This window comes from Orycteropus afer, unplaced genomic scaffold, assembly GCF_000298275.1.
Source record: "Orycteropus afer afer isolate SDZICR_OR568_19922 unplaced genomic scaffold, OryAfe1.0 scaffold00057, whole genome shotgun sequence".
Lineage (NCBI taxonomy): Eukaryota > Metazoa > Chordata > Mammalia > Tubulidentata > Orycteropodidae > Orycteropus > Orycteropus afer.
Window position 1 is genome coordinate 6,538,947 of NW_006921644.1, and position 6,017 is coordinate 6,544,963.

Below are 6,017 nucleotides of genomic sequence, written 5' to 3' on the forward strand. Positions count from 1 at the left end.
GGTACATAATTCTTGGTTGGAAATTTTTCTCTTTCACGGTTTTATATATACCGTCCCATTATCTTCTCACCTGCGTGATTTCTGCCGAGAAATCTAAGCTTAGTCTTATTGGTTGCCCTTTGTAGGTAACTTTTTGTTTTTCCCATGCTGCTGTCAGGATTCTTTCTTTGTCTTTGGTTTTGTGAGTTTGATGATGATATGTCTTGGTGATTTTCTTTTGAGGCCTATCCTGTTTGGGGTTCATTGGACTTCCTGAATGGAAGTCCAGCTTCTCATCTTTCATCATTCCAGGAAAATTCTCTTCCAACAAATCTTTGACAATTTTCTCTCAGGTTTTATTTGTCTCTTCCTGTTCTGGAATTCTGATTATATGTAGGCTATTCCTTTTGATGGTATCCCACATGAACCTTAGGCTTTATTCATTTTGTTTTGATCTTTTTTCTGATACTCCCTTTCCAAAGAAATATTTAGGCATTTCACTTCAACCTCACTAATTCTGTCTTCCATTGATTCATTTCTGCTCCTTTGCCCATTCAATGTCTTACCTATTTCTGAAAATTTAGTGTTAATCTTCTGGATTTCTGTATGTAGATTTTGTATCATTTCTGATTTTTCATTTATGTTGTCATTTTGTTCTTATGTTGTTTTTCAAAATTGTTGTAGGGCTTTCTCTGTGTTTTCCTCAATTTTGTCAGTGTTTTCCTTGATCTACCTCTCAATTTGTTGAAGATACCTAAATATAATTCTTTTGAATTGCTTTATCAGTGAGTTCCAATGCTGCATCTTCCTCAGGGATGTGTTTTGGGTTTGTATCCTGGTCCCTTATTTCTCCTGCTTTATCTTGCTTCTTTGTATGGACTGTGATGCTCTGTTGTCTCTGAGGCATTGTGACGTTTTTGTGCTTATATTTAATTGGTGATTATATGTTGGAGTGACTTGCCCACGATTTTCATTTTTTTTTTTGTTTTGTTTTCATGTTATCTACATAAGCGGGGTACTGTGTTGTGCTCCTCTATTCACTAGTTCACAGTGCTTATACACTCACCACCTGTCTCCTTTCCTGTTGTCAGTCTCTCATATGTCCCTGCTGTCCTTTGCAAACAGAGCCTATTCTTAGGCCCCTGGTAGTGTGTGATCTTTGAGAAACCATGAGGAGTAAGGGTACCACTAGCTACTTGTATAGGGCAAATTCTCTCATTTTTCAAAAAGGAAATCTTCAGAATCTTGAAACCATACAATGGACACTTGAAAAAATTGTGGGAAATTTTTAGAAAATGCAGTTGTAATCATGTAGAAAGGAAATAAAAAATCATCGGAACTAGCTTAGGTTTGCTGAGCACCAGTCATGTTGAACTAACATTATTTCATCTTCTACTAAAATTATTAGATGGAAGATCATGTTGAAAATATACATGTAGCATATTTTGATTTCAACAAGGCATTGGGTAATGTATCCTGTGATATGTTTTTCAGACAAGCTAAGTATGAGTTGAATTCACAAATGACTAAACCAGTATACCTAAAGGAAACTTCACATAAGATGGAGGCATCCTAGCAGTGACTTACAATTTTTTCTCTAAATCTTCTTTCCTTTCCTCTTCTTTGTCTACATATCTTCCCTGTACCTTCTCTGTGTATGTGACTGATTCTTAAATCTGTTTTTCTGCCTCTCTGTTTCCATTGAAAGGTGATCCCACAGAATGTGGAAATTATTGAAAAATATCATTAATACTACATACAAGTAAAATCTTGCTGAAGATAATTAAAAAATGATTGCAGCAGTATATGGACAGAGAACTTCCAGAAATACAAGCTGGATTCAGAAAAGATTGTAAAACAAAGATGTCATTGCTGATGTCAGATGGATCTTGGCTGAAAGCAAAGAATACCAGAAAGATGTTTACTTGTGTTTTATTGACTGTGCAAAAACATTTGACCACATGGGTCATAACAAATTAAGGATAACATTGAGAAGAATGGGAATTCCAGAACACTTAATTGTCCTCATGAGGAACCTGTACATAAACCAGGAGGCTGTCATTCGAACAGAACAAGGGGATACCACATGGTTTAAAATCACAAAGGGAGTACGTCAGGGTTGTATCCTTTCACCATACTTACTTAATCTGTATACTGAGCAAATAATCTGAGAAGCTGGACTAGATGAAGAAGAGCATGGCATCAGGATTGGAAGAAGACTCATTAACAACCTGCAATATGCAGATGACACAACCTTCCTTGCTCAAAGTGAAGATGACTTGAAGCACTTACTGGAGAAGATTAAAGACTACAATCTGTAGTATGGATTACACCTCAACATAAAGAAAACAGAAATCTTCACAATCGACTAATAGGCAGCATCATGATAAATGGAGAAAAGATTGAAGTTGTCAAAGATTTTATATTACTTGGTTCCACAATCAGCATTCATGGATGTAGCAGTCAAGACATCAGACGACGTATTGCACTGGGAAAATCTGCTGCAAAAGACCTCTTTAAAAGTGTTGAAGAGCAAAGACGTCTCTTTGAAGACTAACGTGCACCTAACCCAAGCCATGGTATTTTCCATTGCCTCATATGCATGTGAAAGCTGGACAATGTATGAGGAACACTGAAGAAGAGTTGATGCTTTTGAGTTGTGGTGTTGGTGAAGAATACTGAAAGTACCATGGACTTCCAGAAGAACTAAAAAATCTATCCTGGAAGAAGTGCAGCTGGAATGCTCCTGGGAAGTGAGAATGGCCAGACTTCGTCTCACCTCCTTTGGTCATGGTGTCAGAGGGGACCATTCCCTGGAGAAGGGTATCATGCTCGGTAAGGTGGAAGGTCAATGAAAAAGGGGAATGCCTTCAACGAGATGGATTGACAGAGTATTTGCAACAATGGGCTAAGGTATGGCAAGGGTTGTGAGGCTGGCACAGGACTGGGCAGTGTTTCATTCGGTTGTATGTAGCGTTGCTATGAGTTGGAGCTGACTCAGCAGCACCTAACAACAACAGTGTTTCCATGTTTCTTCAAAGCTCATGAACAACCTTTCCAGCTAGAAACTCTGTTTATCTTAAGCTTATTAGCCAAAATGGAACTCATTATCTCTCTTACTGCCTATCCCAAATCTCAGGCTTTTCTATTCTTTGAGAATTGGGAAATGAAGAATTCACTGTGCAACCAGGTTTTGGGATTTTTTCCTTTGCCCTTTGGGAAGTAACTTCCTCTACACTTTGGTTTTGTTTTCAAGTGGACTGGGGGAGAGGTTAAACCACCCCCACTACCATCACTAGCCCTATCACTGCCATCACCACCATCACCACTACCCCTGTCATCACCACTATCCCTGTCACCACCATTATCAATAACACCACCACACCTATTACTACCACCACCATGATCATCATCATCACCTATTTATTCTTACTGAATTCTCACAACCTAGTAAGGTAGGTACTGTCCTTAACATCACTTTATAAATGAAGAATCCAAGTCCTAGAAAGGGTAGGTCACCTATCCAAGGTCATACAACTAGCAAACGCAGAGCCAAGCTTCATAAACACCACTCCCCAGAGACACTCGTATATGAAACTTAACCAGATTCCTCAAAGGGTTTTTATGTTTAAGTTTGTCGCAATAAATACATTTGTGTCGCCATTGGTAATTCAGTGTCATTATGGCTAGGCTTTGAGCTTTTTAAGGGCAAGGAGTCTCCTCTTACTTATCTTTCTTCTTCTATTTAGTACACAGTGGACTCTCAATAAGAATGCTAATTTAAAGTGAATGCTCTCAAGGCGATACTTAATTGTTAAATGATTTGGATTTTATCAGTATCCCTCAATATATAACCTATGTGATTCTTGGCACAGAATTGCCTGGAAAAGTAAAAACATGTTTTAAAGACACAGACCACCTGAACCAGAATCTCTGTGGAAGGGGCTAGGCCATCTGCATTTTAAGCACATGCCCCAGTGAATTTTGTTTTCTAGTTTGAGACCCACTGTGGCCTCTTCCAGGCTGAGATTTCTTGGGGAGCTCTGGTAGCATAGTGCCTAAGGCACTTGACTGCTAACCAGAAGGCTGGCGGTTCAAACCCACCAGCCACTCCTCGGAAGGAAGATGGGGCAATCTACTTCCATAGTGATACTGCCTCGGAAGCCCAAGGAGGGGTTGCTGTGGGTCGGGTCCGACTCGACGGCACATAACAACAACAACAACAACATGCTTTCTTGTGGTGCCCACATAAAGTTGGCAAAAAGTGCCATGGGAAAAGTGATTCTGAGAATTCATTCCTCCCAGCACTTAATTTCTGGGATTCTTTATTCAGCTGTATTGTTTTTGTGGTACATTTCCTCAATTCCTGTCTGGAAAGAGCCAAGTTATATAAATCAATAGGAATTAATAAAATTAAGCCATACTATTTCCCTAAGTAATCAGACAATAAAAGCCTCAATAATGCAGCTGCCTTCACGGCTACTAAAACCCTCACCCTTCATAGACCAGCGCCTGTCTGGAGGAGGGAGGAAGGCATTGCAGGGCCCAGGAATGTACTTAAGTACCAAGGGGGTCAAGCCATGTCGAGTGAATTACTTCCCCACTTTGCGACTGTTCCTGGAATATATATATGGAATATAAATATATGAGCTTGGCATTATGGACCAACCAAGCCCTCACTCTCGAGGTGGGCAAACCTGAGCTTGCATTCTGAAACCAGTACTCAGGCAAGTGAGTTCCTTTTCTATGCTTTTAAACCACATCAGGGAAGTGGTTTAAAGAGTGGCATTTGTAAGGATTAGGAATGATACATACAAAGGGCTATGCACCCACCCTTGTCATGCACTTAGGCTGCCTACAGTAGTTATTGCTCTTCTCATTACTATTATTTTAAAATTATGATCATCATAATTCTAATTATTTTTACTCACCTCTTCTACTTGAAGGAGTCAAACAATTGAATCTCTACTACTGGAGCCTCGTATACAGCATATGACAAATTAAGACCTGGGTCATGCTTAAGGAGTTAAAGCTCATCTCCTTGAAGTACCCCTTAACGAACTCCAACAATGTATTTTCTTTATGCCACTTACCCTGTATTTTCAAACATAGATTTTGAGATATATGTGTATGGTAGGCTACAAAAATGGCCACAGCATATCTCTGGCAACATGCCTTTGCAAGGATATAATCAAGATATGGAGTGTGTTTTCCCACTCCATGGAAATCTAGGAATGTGGGCTGGTCTTGTGACTTATTTTGCCTAGAGAATGTAGTAGAAGTGATGATGTACCAGTTCCAAGCCTAGATTTTTCACTAAGAAAACCTTCCATGGGTTCAGGGTTGAGTTGCCTAATGGGTAAGAAACATGTGGCCAGTTCATCCCTAAAATTTCAGTGATAGCTAGCCAATCACCAGATACGTGAGTTAGGTCATCCTAGACTAGTGGCCACCAGCCAACCTACCAGCTGCTCCCAAGCACATGAACCAGTCCTGCTAAACTCAGCCAAGTCTGGTCCAGATAATCAAAACCATCCAACTGACTTGGAGACTCGTGAGCAATGATACCTGCTTATGATTTTAAGACACTAGGTTTGGAGTGGTTGGTTATGCAGCAGTAATTCAAAGAGACTGCTTCCAACTTGGCTGCTATTCATGTGGTCATTTTGTATTATATAATGGACCTTTAGTCAACAAGCATTTGAGTACCTATTTATGCCAGATGCAGATGACACAACATTGCTTGCTGAAAGTGAAGACTTGAGGGAACTTACTGATGAAGATCAAAGACTATAGTCTTGAGTATGGATTACACCTCAATATAACTGGTCCAATAAGCAACATCATGATAAAAGGAGAACAAAATTGAAATTGTCAATGATTTCATTTTACTTGGATCCATGATCAACACCCATGGAAGCAGCAGTCAAGAAATCAAATGACAAATACCTGAATACTTTTTTGGAAAGGGATCAGTCAGGAAAAAAAAAAAAAAAATGAAGAAAGCCTACGGTTCATGTGGGATACCATCAAAAGAA